The sequence below is a fragment of the Rattus norvegicus genome, chromosome 8 (genome assembly GCF_036323735.1).
Source record: "Rattus norvegicus strain BN/NHsdMcwi chromosome 8, GRCr8, whole genome shotgun sequence".
NCBI lineage: Eukaryota > Metazoa > Chordata > Mammalia > Rodentia > Muridae > Rattus > Rattus norvegicus.
In genome coordinates this window covers 124,978,999-124,998,358 of record NC_086026.1, presented here as the reverse complement: position 1 = coordinate 124,998,358, position 19,360 = coordinate 124,978,999, and the positions used below count along the sequence as shown (strand labels likewise).

Sequence of the window (19,360 nt, the reverse complement as noted above, 5' to 3'; positions counted from 1 at the left end):
TCTGTCTCTCTCTCTCTCTCTCTCTCTCTCTCTCTCTCTCTCCCTTTATCCTACTGTTTCAACTAGGCTGCTGTCACTGAACTCCTAGAATCTCCCTGTTGACTCCCGCCAACACTGGGGTTATGGGCAATCGTGGCCGTTCCTGGATTCCATGTAGGTGATGGAGATTTGACTTCAGGTCCTTGCTTTCGCAGCTCTCATCCACTGCTCCTTCTTCCTTCCCAACCTCTGCTCTTTTTTCTTCTTTCCTTTCTTTATTTTTATTTTTTATTAATCATTCCATTTGATTACATTTCAAGTGGTATCTCACTTCTCAGTTTCTGCTCCACCAACACCCCATCCCACATCTACCCTCCCCCCTCCTCTTTGCCTGAATGAATGATCCCACATAAACCCACAATTTCCTGCCACACCACTCTAGCATCCCCTTACACCAGGACATCAAGTGTCCCCAGGACCAAGGGCCTCCCCTCCCATTGCTGTCAGGCAAGGCCTTCCTCTGCCACATGTATATCTGGAGCCATGAATCCCTCCAAGAACACTCCTTGGTTGGTGGTCTAATCTTTGGGAGAACGGAGTGGCCGGCCTACGTTGTTCTTCCAATGAGGTTGCAACCCTCCTCTGCTCCTACAGTCCTTCCACCAGCTCCCTGAGCAGGTTCCCTGAGCTCTGTCTGAGTGTTGGCTCCAAGCATCCACATCTGCATTAGTCAATTGCTGGCCGAACCTCCTCAGGAACTGCCACACTAAGTTCCTGTCAGCAACAGCCTCCTGACCATGGCAACAGTGTAGGGTTTGGTGTCTGCAGACACGAAGGATCCCCAGGTGGGGCAGTCCTTAGTTGGCCCTTCCTTCAGTCTCTGTCCCATTTTTGTCCCTGTTCTTCCTTTGGAAAAGAACATTTCTGGGTTAAAAACTTTGAGATGGGTGGGTAGCCCCATCCCTCATCCGGGGGTCTTGCCTATCTACTGGAGGTGGTCTCAACAGATTCTATCTCCCCATCCTCTGCATTTCAGCTAGGGTCATCCCTGTTGGGCCCTGGGAGCCTCACATTTCCCTGATGTCTGTGACTATCCCCAGTTCCTAAACTCCCCATGCTACATATTTTTGTTTGAATTCGTAAACAAACAACTATTCCCTCTATAGCTCTCTCACATCTCCTCTAGTTCCTGATACTGCCAGTCTTACTGCTTCCCCCTCCTTTCTCCCTCCCCAGTCCCCATCTCCCTCCACCTCCCACAATTGTCCTGTTCTCCCCTCAATGCAGGACTAAAGCATCCACACCCTTCTCTTCCCTCCTTCCACATTCCATATGGTTGGGATGATATTTTCTAGTTCATTCCATTTACCTATGAATTTCATGAAGTCGTTGTTTTTGATAGCCGAGTAGTACTCCATTGTATAGATGTATCACATTTCTGTACCTATTCCTCTGTTGAAGGACATCTGGGGTGTTTCCAGCTTCTGGCTATTGTAAATAAGGCTGCTATGAACATAGTAGAGCATATATCCTTGTTATACGTTGGAGCATCTTTTGGGTATATGCCCCGGAGTGGTATAGCTGGGTCCTCAGGAACTATTTCCATACTGATTTTCTCAGGAACCTCCATACTGATTTCCAAAGTGCTTTCACCAGTTTGCAATCCCACCAGCAATGGAGGAGTGTTCCTCTTTCTCCACATCCTCACCAGCATCTGCTGTCACCTGAGTTTTTGATCTTAGCCATTCTGACTTGTGTGAGGTGGAATCTCAGGGTTATTTTGATTTGCATTTCCCTGATTCGTAAGAATGTTGAACATTTCTTAGGTGATTCTCAGCCATTCAAGATTCCTCAGTTGAGAATTCTCTATTTGCCCCTGTACTCCACTTTTTAATAGGGTTATTTGGTTCTCTGGAGTCTACCTTCTTGAGTTCTTTGTTTATTTTGGATATTAGCCCTCTATCAGATGTAGAGTAGGTAAATATCTTTTCCCAATCTGTGGGTTGCCATTTTGTCCTAATGACAGTGTCCTTTGCTTTAAAGAAGGTTTTCAATTTTATGAAGTCCTATTTGTCAATTGTTGCTCTTAAAGCATAAGCCATTGGTGTTCTGTTCAGGAAGTTTTCCCCTGTGCCCAAGTATTCGAGGCTCTTCCCCACTTTTTCTTCTATTAGATTCAGCATATCTGGTTTTATGTGGAGGTCCTTGATCCACTTGGACTTGAGCTTTGCACAAGGAGATAAGAATGGATCAATTTGCATTCTTCTTCATGTAGACTTCCAGTTGAACCTGCATCATTTGTTGAAAACACTTTTTTGCACTGGATGGTTTAGCTTCTTTGTCAAAGACCAAGTGACCATAGGAGTGCGGGTTCTATTCCATTGATCTAGCTGTCTGTCTCTGTACTAATACCATGCAGTTTTTATCACTATTGCTCTGTAGTATAGCTGGAGGTCAGGAATGGTGATTCCCCCAGAAGTTTTTTTATTGTTTAGAATAGTTTTCCTTATCCTAGGTTTTGTTATTCCAAATGAATTTGAGAATTGCTCTTTCTAACTCTATGAAGGATTGAGTCAGAATTTTGATGGGGATTGCGTTAAATCTGTAGATTATTTTTGATAAGATGGCCATTTTTACTATATTAATCCTGCCAATCCATGGGCATGGGAGATCTTTCCATCTTCTGAAGTCTTCTTTGATTTCTTTCTTCAGGGATTTGAAGTTCTTATCATACAGATCTTTCACTTGCTTGGTTAGAGTCACACTGAGTTATTTTATATTATTTGGGACTATTGTGAAAGGTGTTCTTTCCCTAATTTCTTTCTCAACCCTTTTATCCTTTGAGTAGGGGATGGGTACTGATTTGTTTTAGTTGATTTTATATCCAGCCACTTTATTGAAATTGTTTATCAGCTGTAGGAGCTCTCTCATAGAATTTTTGGGGTCACTTTTATATATTATCATATCATCTGCAAATAGTGATATCTTGACTTCCTCTCTCCCAATTTGTATCTCTTTGATCTCTTTTTGATGTCTAATTGCTCTGGCTAGAACTTTGAGTATTATAATGAATAGGTAGGGAGACAGTGAGTGGGCAGCCTTGTCTTGTTCCTGATTTAATGGGATTGCTTTGAGTTTCTCTCCATTTAGTTTGATGTTAGCTATTGGTTTGCTGTATATTTCTTTTTATTATATTTAGGTATGGGCCTTGAATTCCTGATCTTTTCAATACTTTTAACGTGAAGGGGTATTGTATTTTGTCAAAGGCTTTTTCAGCATCTAATGAGATGATCAGGTGTTTTTTTTCTTTGAGTTTATTTATATAGTGGATTACATTGATGAATTTCTGTTTATTGAGCATCCCTGCATTCCTGGAATGAAGCTTACTTGATCATGGTGGATGATCATTTTGATGTGTTCTTGGATTCATTTTACAAGAATTTTAGTGAATATTTTTGCATTGATATTCATTAAGGAAATTCATTAAGGAAACTGTAGTTCTCTTTTATTTAATGGGTCTTTTTATGGTTTAGGTATCAGAGTAACTGTGGCTTCATAGAAAGAATTGGGTAGTGTTCCTTCTGTTACTATTTTATGGACTAGTTTGAGGAGTATTGGTATTAGATCTTCTTTGAAGGTCTGATAGAATTCTGCATTAAAACCATCTGGCCCTGGGCATTTTTTTGGTTGGGAGACATTTAATGACTGCTTCTATTTCTTTAGGGGTTATAGGACTGTTTAGATAGTTTATCTGATCCTGATTTAATTTTGGTACCTGGCATCTGTCTAGGAAATCATCCATTTCATTCAGATTTTCCAGTTTTGTTGAATATATACTTTTGTAGTAGGATCTGATTATTTTTTTAATTTCCTCAGTTTCTGTTGTTATATCTACCTTTTCATTCCTGATTTTGTTCATTTGTATACTGGTTCTGTGCCTTCTGGTTATTCTAGCTAAGGGGTTTTCTATCTTGTTGATTTTGTCAAAGAACCAGTTCCTAGTTATGTTGATAATTTGTATAGTTCTTTTTGTTTCTACTTGGTTGATTTCAGCCCTGAGTTTGATTATTTCCTGCTGGGTGTATTTGCCTCTTTTTCTTCTAGAGCTTTCAGATGAGCTGCTAGGCTGCTAGTGTATGATCTCTCCAATTTCTTTATGGAGGCTCTCAGAGCTATGAGTTTTCCTCTTAGCACTGCTTTCATCGTGTCCCATAAGTTCGGATATGTTGTGCCTTCATTTTCACTGAGTTCTAAAAAGTCTTTAATTTCTTTACTTTTTCCCTGAACAAGTTATCATTGAATAGTCATTCAGCTTCCACGTGTATGTGAGCTTTTTGTTGTTTTTGTTGCTATTAAAGACCAGCCTTAATCCATGGTGGTCCAATAGAATACATGGGAATAACTCATTGTTCTTGTATCTGTTGAGGTTTGTTTTGTGTCCGAGTTCATGGTTGATTTTTGAGAAGTTACCAAGAGGTGCTGAGAAGGAAGTATATTCTTTTGTTTTAGGGTGAAATGTTCTGTAGATATGGGTTAAGTTCATTTGTTTCATAACTTCATTTAGTTTCACTGTGTCTTTGTTTAGTTTCTGTTTCCATGATCTGTCCATTAGTGAGAGTGGGATGTTAAAATCTCCTACTATTATTGTGTGAGGTTCAATGTGTGCTTTGATCTTTAGTAACATTTCTTTTAGAAATGTGGGTGCTCTTGCATTTGAGGCATAAGTGTTCACAACTGAGAACATAACAGTTCATCTTGGTGGATTTTTCCTTTGATGGGTATATATTGTTCTTCCCCATCTTTTTTGATAACTTTTGGTTAAAAGTCCATTTCATTGGATATTAGAATGGCTACTCCAACTTGTTTCTTAGGACCATTTGCTTGGAAAACTTTTTCCCATCCTTTGACTTTGAGGCAATATCTGTCTTTGACTCTGAAGTGTGTTTCCTGTATGCAGAAAATTGCTGTATCCTATTTATGTATCTACTATTAGCCTAGACCTTTTTATTGGGGAATTGAGTCCATTGATGTTGAGAGATATTAGGCACCAACGATTGTTGCTTCCTGTTATTTCTGTTGTTAGAGATACAACATTATGTTTATATCTTTCTCTTCTTTTGGGTTTGTTGTGAAAGGATTAATTTTTTGTTTTTTCTTGGGCATAGTTTCCCTCTTTGTATTCGATTTTCCTTTCTATTATTCTCTATATGGCTGAATTTATGGAAAGATATTATGTAAATTTGGTTTTGTCTAGGAATACCTTGGTTTCTCCATCTATGGTAATTGAGAGTTTTGTTGGATATAGTAGCCTGGGGTGGCATTTTTTTTTTGTTATTTTATGGTCTGTGTATCATCTTCCCAGGATCTTCTGGCTTTTAGAGTCCCTATTGAGAAGTCTGGTGTAACTCTGATAGGTCAGCCTTTATCTGTTACTTGACGCTTTTCCCTTACTGCTTTCAATATTCTGTGCATTTGGTGTTTTGATTATTATGTGAAGAGAAGAATTTCTTTTCTGGTCCCATCTGTTTGGTGTTCTGTAGGCCTCTTGTATGTTTATGGGCATTTCTGTCTTTAGGCTAGGAAAGTCTTTTATAATTTTGTTGAAGATACTTGCTGGCCCTCTGAGTTGGGATCTTCACTCTCCTCTATACCTATTATTCTCAGGTCCAGTCTTTTCATTGTGTTCTGAATTTCTTGAATGTTTTGAGATAGGAGCTTTTTGCTTTTCATGTGTTCCTTGGCTGTCGTATCGATGTATTCTATGGTATCTTCTACCACTGAGATTCTCTCTTCTGTCTCTTGTATTTTGTTGGTGATGCTTGCGTCTGTGACTCCTGATCTCATTCCTAGGTTTTCCATCTCCAGGGCTGTCTCCCTTTTGAGTTTTCTTTAATGATTCTATTTCTATTTTTAGATCCTGGGTGGTTTTGTTCAATTCCTTCACCTGTTTGGTTGTGCTCTCCTGTATTTCTTTCTTTTTTTTTTTTTTTTGGTTCTTTTTTTCAGAGCTGGGGACCGAACCCAGGGCCTTGCGCTTCCTAGGCAAGCGCTCTACCACTGAGCTAAATCCCCAACCCCTCTCCTGTATTTCTTTAAGGGAGTTGTTTATGTCCTTCTTAAAGTTCTCTATCATCTTCATGAAATGGGAGTTTAGTATGAATCTTGCTTTATAGGTGTGTTGGAGTATCCAGGAGTTGCTGTGGTGGGAGAACTGTGTTCTGATATTGCCAAGTCAAATTGGCTTCTGTTGTTGATGTTCTTGGGCTTGCCTCTCACCACCTGGTTATCTCTGGTGTTATCTGGCCTCCCTGTCTCTGACTGGAACCTGTCCTCTGTGAGCCTGCGAACCCTGAGCCTGTGATTCTAAATGTGTCAGTATACCTGGGGAGTCAAGCTGCAAGTAGGCTATGGGCTGTGGGCTGTTGGCTGTGTGGGTTCAGGTCCAGAGCTGGGGCTCTTCTCCCAGCACAGGTAGGAACCAGAAGGCATGCAGATTTCTGGCTGGACAGGGAATCTGCATCCCCAGGTCACAGGGATCCTGGTACATTGGGTTTGGGTGTGGGGTTTCGGGTCTCACCTAGGAACCTAGATGTGTCAGATTACCTGGGGAGTCCAGCTGCAGCTGGGGTGTGGGCTGTTTAGGACCAGGTCCAGTGCCAGGCCTCTGCTCCTGGCACAGTTGCGAACCAGAAAGTATTCAGCTCTGCTCTTTTTTCAACATGGGATCTCACACAGCCCTTCTGTGTGGGCAAGGATGATCGAGAACTCTGGTCCTCCTGTCTCTGCCTCCTATGTGCTGGGATTGTGATTGTATGCTGAGAAGCCAGCTTTAGGTCTTAGATTGAAGAGAGACTTCTCCAGTTCCATTTGACAATTCCCATGTAGCCCGCCCAGTGTTTCTCTGACTCCATTACCAAATTGAGTTATCTGCCTTAAATCTACATGATCCATAGCAAAGTGTACTTCCTGCCAGGAACGCGGTATGGGAAGGGTCATGATTGTTCCCTGGAACAAGCCCTCAGCACTTGAATCTGACCTGAAAATAAACTCCCCCTGCAGAATATTTCCTGTGTTGTGCAACCTGACTCTTCTTCCTTCAGCTCAAACACAGGAAGATTGTTGTTGCTTGGCCCGGCAAGCAGGGATATGACCCAGCCTGGAATGGCACCTTGGAGCTCTAGGCTCTCAAACCGAGCCCAAGCTCTGCAGCCTGGGGCCTGCACATGACCGTTTTCTTGCACGCCTAGAGCATAGTAGGCACAGAAAATAACTGTTGAAGGAATGAATCTTCCAGCTTTCTAATGCTGTTCCCCGGTTTGAAATTAAGGACAGACTCCAGGTTCCCCCAGGATTCTTTTCTCTACTCTCTATTTCTCTTTTCCTTTCTCTTTAGTTCCCTGAGTTCTGCTCAGGCACACAAGCTTCCTACAAAAACTATGCACTGCCTTCAAACCTCTTTCTTTGCTCTCTGATAGTCCTCTCTGTGGCCAGAACAAATTGTATATACATACTTAGAGTCAACCTTTCATTCAAATCTATTCAAACATTGTAAGTGTGTAATGGTGGTGGTAGTGGGGTGTGTGTGTGTGTGTGTGTGTGTGTGTGTGCTTTCCTTATTCTTTTGTTGTATGACAGAACTCACTGTGCCTCGGACACATTACACATACCTCTGTTTGATTGGTCTGTACACTCTGTCTTGCCTTCAAAACACACTGTGTGTGTGTGTGTGTGTGTATGAGAGAGAGAGAGAGGGAGGGAGGGAGACAGAGAGACAGAGAGAGAGACAGAGAGAGAGAGAGGAGAGAGAGAGAGAGAGAGAGAGGGGGGGGGGACAAACCGGAAGTGGTGTCAGATGTGGAAGCAGAGCCAGTAGTTCATAAACCTCTGTTCCTGTCTCCTGGGCCTTACTGCCCTCATCTAAGTCCACTTTTCAAAAGTTTCCCAACTTCCTCAATCATATGGGCCCCAAGTGTTCCAACATTCAAGCTGGGACATTTCTTATCCAAACTGTGCTGTGAGTGACGTGTTGAATCAGATTCAAACAGCATTAAAAGAGCTGAAAATTTGGTGGAACCTGAAGTATACACCAGATTCTTCTAACACCCTCTGGGCAGACTGCAGGACACTGGCAAGAACTCCAGAGAGGCAGAGCCAGCAGTTACAACTGGAACCCAGAAGGAACCGCAAAGGGGTAACCAGATCAGAGACTCCACTTGTGAAGTGTTGTTCTTGGGCCAGAGCAACATAGCACCTCACTGATGCAGAGGGGAGAATGGGGTTACTCATTGCTGAGGTCCTCCTAACACCAGGGACAGAACCCAAGTTACTTCGGAGTTAAGGCAACAACCAATCCACTTAGTGCTGCTCTCAGAGAACTTTCCATTCACACTGTGTGAGATTTAGTGCAGAGACTTATAACTGACCAATGGGCTTAGAATAAGTGATTGTTGTGTACCAGGCCCTAAACGGGGGCATCTATGCCATCCCGCTGCCCCAAGGATAGGGGAACACTGAGGAAGAAGAGACAGAAAGACTGTAAGAGTCAAGTAATGAGAAGGAACGCTGTGAATCACCAACTTCTGGATGTGACACGCTGTTGCACCTGGAAAGCCATGGAGGTTCCCTGTATAACGCTGGGCCCATCAACGTTCCATTAGAGATGGGGGAGTCCTCTCAAGTCCTAACCCTCCCTAAGGAACTATAGGCAATAAGGTTTCTGGAGCAGGAAGAGTCATATCTTCAGTGGTATACCCACTGAATAACTCCTCCACCATGATCATGCAGGCACCCCTAATGGAATGCAGTGGAGATAGAAAAACATTTAAAAGGATAATAAAGTAGGAAGAGGTAGAAGGAAGGAAAAAGGATTCAGTGGGGAGGGCATAGGGGATGAAAAAGGACAAGGGTGGGGATATGATCAAAGTAGTGTGTATACACATGTGTGTGTGTGTGTGTGTGTAATTGTGAGAGAATAAATACATTTTTTATTTATTTACATTTCAAATGTTATATCCCCTTTCCCCGAATAAATACATTTTTTTAAAAATCGAAACATATTTCCCAGAACATATTTTCTTATTCTCCCCACAGCCAGCTTCTGTAATATGGCTTCTGTTTCTGTGTGCATCTCAGACAGCCCCTAGGGCAACATGAGTCCATTCTGACAAGGTAATAATACATGTTCTATTTCCCCTTCCCACCTGGGTGTTAGGTTCAGAATAGACACATGGAAACTAAGCAAACCTACTTCCTTTCCCCATAATGTACAGTTCATAATTCTGAAGTTCTGAGAAAAAAAACAAACCCAGTGCTTAATTCTCTTCACACCTCATAGAAACCTCACATGTCTATCTGGTAAACTTACCTCAAGCTCATTTGAGCACCACTCTTTTTGTGAATGGACCAGTCAAGGGCAGAGTGAATCAAGTTGATTAAATTCCTACTTCAAGGTCCACAGGATGGAACATGGCAGTTGTGTGTAGACAGAGGAAGGCTTATTGGTCTTGAAGTACATGGTTAATTTAAGTCAACAACAAAAGACCCATTTGTCTTTGGGCGGAGAGAAGGTTGACAAACTCAGTTTGCTGCTTGGGGTTCTGGCTTACTTGTTTGGTTTCCTGCCCTTTGTTCTCTGTACGAGCTGGTGGGGCTCTTCTCTGACTCCTAGCTGGGTAGATAAAATGTTTTCAGTTCATACTCTGGAGGTACCAAGAAAGGGCAAAGCTTGGTGCCCAACCCAACAGACAGATGATCGCCTTTGCTTTGAGAAGTGGTATAGTAGGTCTGCTGATAAAAATGGGTTGCAAATGTTACAGATTCAGACATAAGACAACCATGTATTTTACAGTCACCTGACACTTGGCTAGGCCAGAGGAAACAACATAGTCACAGATGCTCCTGCTAAGAAGGCTTATAGAAACTTACATCCAAGCCAAGTGAGATCACCTCCCTCCCTCCACACAACCCCCACCCCTGTCTCTTCCCTTCTCCTCCCTTTCCTTCCCTTCCTTTCTCTTCAGTCCAACTCCCTTTTCCTTTATTTTCCCCTTTCCTACCAGCTCTGTAACATTCAGTGTGATATTTTTATGACCATCTAGAACAGTAGGCTGTGTCCTTAAATCTGAAATGTTTCCATAGTAATCTTCAGTAGCATGTCTGTTCTGTTCTCAGTGATGACTGAAGCCCATGTAAAAGGGTTGGGGTCCCATGCAGTCTTTGGGTCTCAAAGCCTCGGCCCAATGTAGATTAGCATGCATACATAGGTGTAAAGTACCATTGGGAACACGTTCAATTGCAATCTAGGGGTCTGCATTTGGAAGACGATACAGGGCTGTCAGCCACACTGGAGGCACACTCAGACGTGGAGCATAACCAATGCCAAAGAAGATGGAAGTGGAAGAACTGGGCTTTCGCACAACCTTGCTGTTGGTGGCCCTCTGCACTAGTGGCTTTTGTAGTCACTATGGCACAATAGTCGACACAATCACCTTAAAAAGGAAGGTGCTACTTTAGCTGACAGTATGAAGTATAGCCCATCAGGATGGGGAAGGCATCTGGTCATAGTGTCCACAATCAGGAAACACATACACATATATATACGCACACATATACACACACATAAACACATATATATACACACATACACTCACATAAACACACATAAACATACATACTCACATACATATACACACATACATACACACAAACACACATACACACATACATATACACACACATACACAAACATACACTCACATAAACACACATACACTCACATAAATACACATAAACACACATATACACACATAAACATACACATACACACATACATACACACACATACACACACATAAACACATATTCTCATATAAACACAAACACACACATACACACACATAAACATACATATACACATATATACACACATACACATACACACATAAACATACATATACACATATATACACACATACACATAAACACACATGTACACACACATAAACATACATATACACACACATACACATATCCACACAAATATGCACCCACATACATACATATACACACATACATATACACACATATACACATACACATATACACATACACATACATGAACATACATACACACAGAGACATACATGCACATACACATATGCACACATATGCACATGTACATACACATACACACATATATATACACATACACACACACACACACATACACGCACGCACACACAGACAAACACTTGCATCCAACTTACTCTCTCCTTTTTATTCAGTGTGGGACCCCAGCATGAGACAGTGCTGTCCATATTAGGGGAGGTCTGTCCACCTCGGCTAACCTAATCCAGGAGCTCCTTTGCAAACCTGCCCAGAGGTTAGTTTCTAGGATGACTATAAACCCTATCAAGTTGTCAGTTGATATTAACCATCACAGTCTTCCTCTTCCTTTTTTCTTTCCCTCCAACTCGAGTGTATAAAGTTTATTTCAAGATGGGTATAAGACATAAGACACATGCCCCAAGATGAGTCCTGACTTTTCTCAGAATTCACTGTGATTGGAGAACTAAGGAAGGGTGGGTGTGAGAGAGCTGCTTCCACAGACAGGTAGGGAGGTTCTCAGGTGGGCAAGTTGTTCGTTCACGTTGGCCACAAAGCTGTTATCAAGTTCCATGTTTCAGCCATTGGGCTAGTCTGTGACTCCTGGGAGCAAAATGGAGTCCTTACTTCAGAACTTTCCCCAAGGGGTGAGAGACATGCTTTAGGACAATATACTGCTTCATTATGGTGACCATGACTTGGAACCTGGACAGACTCTCCAAGCCAGGTACTACAGAACTAGAGAAGAACACTTGTTTATGTGGTTCTATTACTCCTGCAGTGGGCAGTAGCTATGGGTTCAGAGGAGACATAACTAGGTCATCTTTGTCTTGGTACACAGTTCCCTTCCCCATGCCCACTCCAACACACTCAGATTTGTGTTTTAGTCATTGTACAGGGACTCTAGGAAGACCTGTGACTTGATCTTTCTATGCTGCTGTTAAGGGGATCTGACAGGATCTAACAGGATCTGACACACATTCACAATGGAGACATCAGGAGGACCAGGGCAGTGATTGATGCCTAAGGTGGGCTCTCTGTGTTCCCTTCAGCACAGTTGGAAGGCCGAAGCTTCCCTCAGCTCACTGCAGTCTGAGGGTCTCAAGACAATTTTCCTTCCTCTATTCTCATCACCTCTGAAGTCCTCCTGCTCTCACCTCAGTCTTTCCCCTGTGTGTCTTTCAAGACACATCTGATTCTTTGTCTAGGCATTTGAACCCGTGGTCTTCAGTCACTGGCACTGTTTGAGGGGCAGAAGTATGTGACTGGGGACAGGCTTTAAGGACAAAAATGTCCTAGGCTACATCCAGTTCACCCTTTCTATGTTGTGCTTATGGGCCAAGATGTGATCACTCAACTTCCTGTTCCTGCCGCCATGACTGCTGCTTGCTGCCTGGCTGCCATGGACTCTTATCTATCTGGAATTGTAAAACCTAAGGAAACCTTTCCTTCTATAAGTTGTGTTGATTGTTGTGTTTTACCATATCAACAGAAAAAAAATAACTAATTACCCTAATATAAGGAAGTTCGACAAGTCCAAGACTGGGGAGATAGTCTTGGGCCAAAGACCAGGGTACAACATTCCTCAGGACTTAAAGGAAGCTGTAGTCACCCCTCTAAAGAGTTCTGTGGGTTGAATGTGAAGATTTTTCTTTCACTCAGAACCACTGCTTGTTTAAGCTAAATATCTAGACCTGTTCGCGTGCCGGCTGGGCCTCCCTGATCTCAAACCCTGAAATCTGAGATGTTCTAAAGTCTGAACAAAATCTTCCACATCTGACTTCATGTGACAGATCACACAGTCAAAGCCTGAAAATAGTCCCATCTAATGCTCCTCACGTGTTGTGTATAGGCTTTGTGGAAAACATGAGGTAATCTCATTTTAATGCCCGGGTACCTCCCCCAAGATTTCTCACTGTGTCTATGCAAATATCTTAAAACCTTGAAATGGAAAGTCTGAATTCTAAAACACTTTCATTCTAAGGGACACGCATGTAGATTCTTCTGCTGTCCCTTGTTAGCTTTGTTATTGTGATTTTAATCCTTGAGCAAGAAGCTCGCCTCAGATCTTGTAAGCAACTAGAACCCAAAGGAGTTTGAGTCAATAGTTTCCTAGCCTGTGTGAGAAAGCTAACTGCTGGGCGGCCATCCCTTAGAGAAAGCATCTAATTGAGGTTGTCTCTAGGATGTTGGCACAGCATGTACCCCAGATGCAGTCGTGGCATATGGGAAAAAAATATGACACCTGAAGGTCTAGCTTCTCCAGTAGCTAATTGTGTTGCGGGGAATTCACCAGAGAAGACTGCTCTGACACAGGGACTCCACTGGGTGCTTGGGATACCAGTGTAGCCCCAAGGCTTTGTCAGGGTGAGCTTTTAAACACAAAAGCTGTGTTCTGGGTGCCAGGGTGAGTTGGTACCCAGGCAGGACCTGCCTCTTCCCAGAGGTGAAGGGGTGGGGGTAGGAAGTTGTGACCAAGTGAATAAATAAATTAATGGAGAGGGAAAAACACATGTTCTGGGATGACATACTTCAGTTAACAAGAACAGTTAGCCAGAAGCAGAACTACAGAAGCTATAAAACAAGGCTAGAACATTTTGAGACTTTCCCGGAACTTCGACGGATCAGGTCTTAGGTTCAGTTTTGGCAGGGAGTGCTGTCTGCTTGCTGAGCTTTACAGCCCAAGTGGTACCCTACTTCTATCACGGAGTCAGAGTCAGTCGTGCGAAAGTCTGGGGCCTACTAAGGTCTGGGGCCCTGTTGCATTTTTAAGATGAGGAGTGACCAAGGAATCATATCTGGGCGGCAGTAGCAGAGTAGATTCTCCTCAGTCTGGGGGTGTAGGGTGTTCTCAGTGGACCACACTACACTTCATGAGCTCTCTAGAGAAGGGCCAGGCTCACACAGCACTTGGGGGCTTTGTTCCCTTACTCGTAATTCTTGTCTACCCATCCTCCTCCTCCCCTTCCTCCTCTTCCTCCTCCTTCTCCTCTTCCTCCTTCTCTTCCTTCACCTCCTTCTCCTCCTTCTCCTCCTTCTCCTCTTCCTCCTTCTCCTTTTCTTCTTCCTCTTCCTTCACCTCCTTCTCCTCCTTCCCCTTCTCCTCCTCCTCCTCTTCCTCCTCTTCCTCCTCCTTCTCCTCTTCTTCCTTCTCTTCCTTCACCTCCTTCTCCTCCTTCTCCTCCTTCTCCTCTTCCTCCTTCTCCTTTTCTTCTCCTCCTTCTCCTCTTCTTCCTTCTCTTCCTTCACCTCCTTCTCCTCCTTCTCCTCTTCCTCCTTCTCCTTTTCTTCTCCTCCTTCTTCTCCTCTTCCTCTTCCTCCTCCTCCTCTTCCTCCTTCTCTTCCTTCACCTCCTTCCCCTCCTTCTCCTTCTCCTTCTCCTCCTTCTCCTTCCCCTTCCCCTTCTCCTCCTTCTCCTCCTTCTCCTCTTCCTCCTTTTCCTCCTTTTCCTTCTCTTCCTCCTCCTCTTCTTCCTCCTCCTCTTCTTCCTCCTCCTCTTCTTCCTCCTCCTCCTTTTTCTTCTTTTTTCCTTTCTTCCTCCTCCTCCTCCTTTTTCTTCTTTTTTCTTTTCTCCTTCCTCTTCCTCTTCCTCCTCCTTTCTTCTTCCTTTGAGTCCTATGTCTATTTGTATGTGTGTATGTTTACATGTATGTAGGTATACCTATATGTAAGCGGATCATGCATGTGGAGGCCAGACTGACTTCAGGTGATTTGATTGCTTCATCTCCTCTCTATTTACTGAAATCAGGTGTCCCTTTGGATACAAAGATTGACAGTTAACTTAGTCTACTATCTAGCTAACCAAGGATTCCCCCGTTTTATGAGTAACGATTAAACACACACACACACACACACACACACACACACACACACACACACACACACACAGTTTATCAGCTACTTTTCACAGTTGTGACAAAAATACCAGGCAGAACAAAGGAAGGGAAAAGGGATTTATTTGGATTAACGTCCTCAGAGGATGTCTTCCATCGGAGTGGGGAGGTCACAGCAGACTTGATTACAGTGGGTCACATGGCAGAGACTCCTAACACCATAGGCTCCCAAGAAGCAGAGAGAACTGGAACAGAACCAGAATAACTTTCAAAGACATGTGTCCAGGGACTTCCTCCAACCAGCCCAGCCTCACCTGCTAAGGGTTTCAAACTTTCAGAACAGCTACCAATTAATGTTCAAAAAGCAAGCCTTGCCGGGGACAGGTCAGAACCCAGGTTCTGTTGTCATCAGCAGCACTGACACTGTAGAGTAAAACAGCTGTAGACACACCTCAGGGATGGACCTCGGGGTAACTGACTGCACAGCAGGTGGCATGGCGGTGCTGGGGGAGCGAGAGAAGGAGTATCACGAGTTTGAAACCAGCCTGGGCAACTCAGTGAGGCAGTTATCTCAGAACAAAACTGACCAAAACATAAAAGCAACAAAAGCAAAACCGGGGACCAGGCAACCGTGGCCCAGAGACTCTGCATTAGTTACTCTCTGTCGCTGAGATAAAACACCTTGAGCAAAGGAAGGAACTGTTTATTTTGGCCTGCGGTTCCAGAAAGGTAGTCCACAGTGGCGGAAGAGGCACGGGAAGAACCAGCCAGAAGAACCCGAGTGGGTTAGATCTTCAACTACACATGTGGAATAGAGAACAAACTGGAAATCGGATCAGTCTATACACCCTCAAAGCCAACTCCAGGCTGTACACCCTCAAGATCAATCCCCCCAGCCAAACACTTCCTCTGGCAAGGCTCCACCTCCTAAAGGTTTCATACCCTCCCCAGGCAACATCATCAACTGGGAGCAAGTGTTCAAAGATATGAGACAATGGGAGACATTTCTCATTCAAACCAGCATAGACTGTAATTTTCAACACTAGTTTCAGGAAGAGAGAGAGAGAGAGAGAGAGAGAGAGAGAGAGAGAGAGAGAGAGAGAGAGAGAGAGAAAGGGGAAAGGGAGAGAGGAGGGAGGAAATGAGGGAGAGAAGAAAGAAATTAAGGAAGGAAACCTTCCTTTTCTTCCTCCTCCTCCTTCCCCTCCTCCTCCCCATCCCCTCTAGAGACTGAACCCAGGGCTTTGAGCCTAGCAAGCATCTTACCACTGAGCTACACTCGAACCGTTCACATTTTATATATACTTGTAAAAAAAAAATGGTGCAACAACGTGTGCACTTGGCTCCTTTAAATAGCTCTCATCTGGCTGTCTGTTAATGTATGTATCCTGCTTCCATACTGGGGTGGTGACTTTTCATTACTGGGCACGGGTTGCAGTAAAGAGGATGGGGTCCTTGAATATCACAAAGCAATCCCTCCATTCTCGTCAGGACGGTTTCGGAAAAAGAGTAAATATTCTGAAGGCCATTCAGTCTCAAGTTTGGATATTTATTTCTATTTTGTGAACATTTGTTTTGCTTTTCTACTGCCTGGGAAGTCGGGCTTGCATAACTATTGGATCTTTTCTGTGGAATTTCACACCCTCCATTCCGTGGCAGAGGTGGGAACCTGTTGCCATGGAGATGATTTCCAAATTCCCAGGGAGGTTTGTGATTTCTATTAGGAAGTGAGCATCCAAAGTAAGTGAATTTTCCACAATGCCCTCCAGTGTTGAAGCCGACCTTTAACCTGACCCCAGTGCATTATCCACGGAATTATCTAGATATAATTACCCTTGCTGGTAATGAAACGTTGTTGGATGTGGATACTTACTCTCAGGTTTGTGGGATGCATACTTAGAAAAGCTCTTGGCCTTATTCTACATTAAAATCTCAATTCATTCCATGGGAAAATACCTAGAAGATTGGTACCTGGAGGGTGTCTGAACGATCTTGGGCATCTTCCTGTTGGCTTTGCAGAGCTGGGAGCTAACCCTAACCGCCCTAGGCCATGCTAGGCAGGGACTCTACCACTGAAACACATCTGCATCCATGAAACAGAAAGTAGAAACTGTAAACATAACAGACTTCACGTGCTTTGAACCCCAACACTCAAAGGGAAGAGGCAGGCGGATCTCTATGAGTTCAGAACAAAATCACAAACAAACAAACAAACAAACAAACAAACCAGAGTTTTCCCTTTTGGGTTGTGTGCGTAGAGCAAAAGAAAAAAGAGTAGATAATAAAGTTTGATTCAAATTCTGGATCGGTGGCACTGTCCTCTTTCAGAACTGCTGAGTGCGGGAGATAAAAGCATAGTATGCCCAGTTACAATTTTATTTCAGGCAATGAATAGCTTTTATGTTGCATATGCTCCATGAAGTAGTAAAGCAGAAAATAATCTGTTGCTTATCAGAAATTAGAACGTAGCTGAGCATCCTATATTTTTCTTGGAAATCATCCCCCCACATGGAAGTCAGAATCTTTTGGGGCCTTGGTATTTTCATACATTATTTGTCTTATCAGTATTTTCTATTGATCTGCTTGTTTTTATTTTTATTTTTGGTTCTGAGGTGTAAGCCAAGGTACTTGGGCATCAAAGAACAGAAGTTCCCCTGGATTCCATCTCCAGACCTTGGTTTTACAGACGGGGTCTTGCTATTTTGCCCAGTCTGGCTTTGAAGGTATGATACCTCTGTAACACTCCTCCACTCCTGAGGTTAAAGGTACCTGGCCACCACGTCTGACTGATACTCACTGCAGTTTCAGTAACTTCCTTCCAGTAGAATTTTTCAAGGTTAGAAAGTTTGAGTCTGCAGAAAGTGGCCTCCATTGTTAGAAGCTGGACACAGAGATGGCTTCCTTATTCCTGATCCATTCAAAGGTTCAGGTCTATATTATGGACGGTGCAGAATCATGGACTTCTTTAGTATGGGCTTTTGTCGTTTCCAATACGTTCTCTTAGCCGGGGGTCTAGGGCAAGGGGGACGGGGCAGGTGGCTTGCTTTGTAAGCAAGCAGCCCAGAATCTGATCCCAGAAACCCAGGTACAAAGCTGGGTGCGGTGTTGTGAGCCTATAATCCCAGGGTAGAAAGGCAAAGAGCAGGTTTCCCAGAGGTTCACGGGCCGGCCAGTCTAGCCTATTGAGTAAGATCCAAGCCAGTGAGGGACTCTGTCTCAAAGAGCAAGGGTGTGGGAGAGAGAAATGGTGCCTTGACACCCGCCCTTCATAACATGTGCATATGAACACCCACATAAATACAAATATACACAGAATGCCCTCGGTAATATTAAACAGTGAAGCAGAACCCTCCTGATGTTGAGAACCAGTGTAGTTGACATCAAGACATAAGTTGCTAGAAGATGTTGAGTTAACCCCCGTCCCAGAAAGAAGAAATGGCTCACAGGAGGCTCCTGCCACTTTCTGCCACCTGCCTTCATTTAGCTCATGCATTTCTCCCTCCCTCCATCCCTCCCTCCATCATCCATCCACCCATCATTCATCCATCCATCATCTATCTATCCATCCATCCATCATCCATCCATCTATCCATGATCGATTCCATCCATCCATCCATCCATTCATCCATCTATTTATCATCCATCCATCCATCATCCATCCATCTATCCATCCATCATCCATCTATCCATCCATAATCCATCATCCATCCATTATCTATCCATCATCTATCCATCCATCCATTCATTCATCTATTCATCATCCATCCATCCATCATCCATCATCCATCCATCCACCATCCATCCATCCATGATCGATTCCATCCATCCCTCCATCCATCCATTCATCTATCTATTTATCATCCATCTATCCATTATCCATCCATCCATCATCCATCTATCCATCCATCATCCATCCATTATCTATCTGTCATCTATCCATCCATCCATTCATCCATCTATTCATCATCCATCCATCCATCATCCATCCATGTTCTCACACTCACTCTGGGCTTTATTATCCACACTGCAAATAGAGCAGTGAATAATCTGGATTAATTACTCCTTTCAGAATATTTTATTCCTTGTGGGGAGAGATTAAAAAAATAAACGAATGAGATTTGATGCTGGGAAGAAATGTAGAAATGTTTTCTTATCAACATGGTGGTTCACAACTCCTGTTCCAGGGAACCCAATGCCCTCTTCTGCCCTCTACTGGCACTGCATGATCATGGTATAGATGCAGAGAAGCAGGAACACTCACATATAGATAATAGTTTAACATAAAAACATGGATATCTCTGCTGACCTTTCAATATGTAGAGATGAGTCCAGTGCAGACAAGCCATGTGCCATGATTTGTGACTTGAACAAGCTCTATCTAGGCCAGTTTAAGATAGGATGGAAACAGGGGCAGATACAGGTATCTCTGGAAAGGTTACAATGAC

At 43.3% G+C, this 19,360-nt stretch overlaps 1 long non-coding RNA gene across 2 annotated transcripts in view; it reads left to right on the top strand.

Moving 5' to 3' along the window:
- Positions 1-19,360, top strand: part of LOC120094286 (uncharacterized) — a 49,425-nt gene that overhangs the window by 21,181 nt on the left and 8,884 nt on the right. The window lies entirely within an intron of this gene.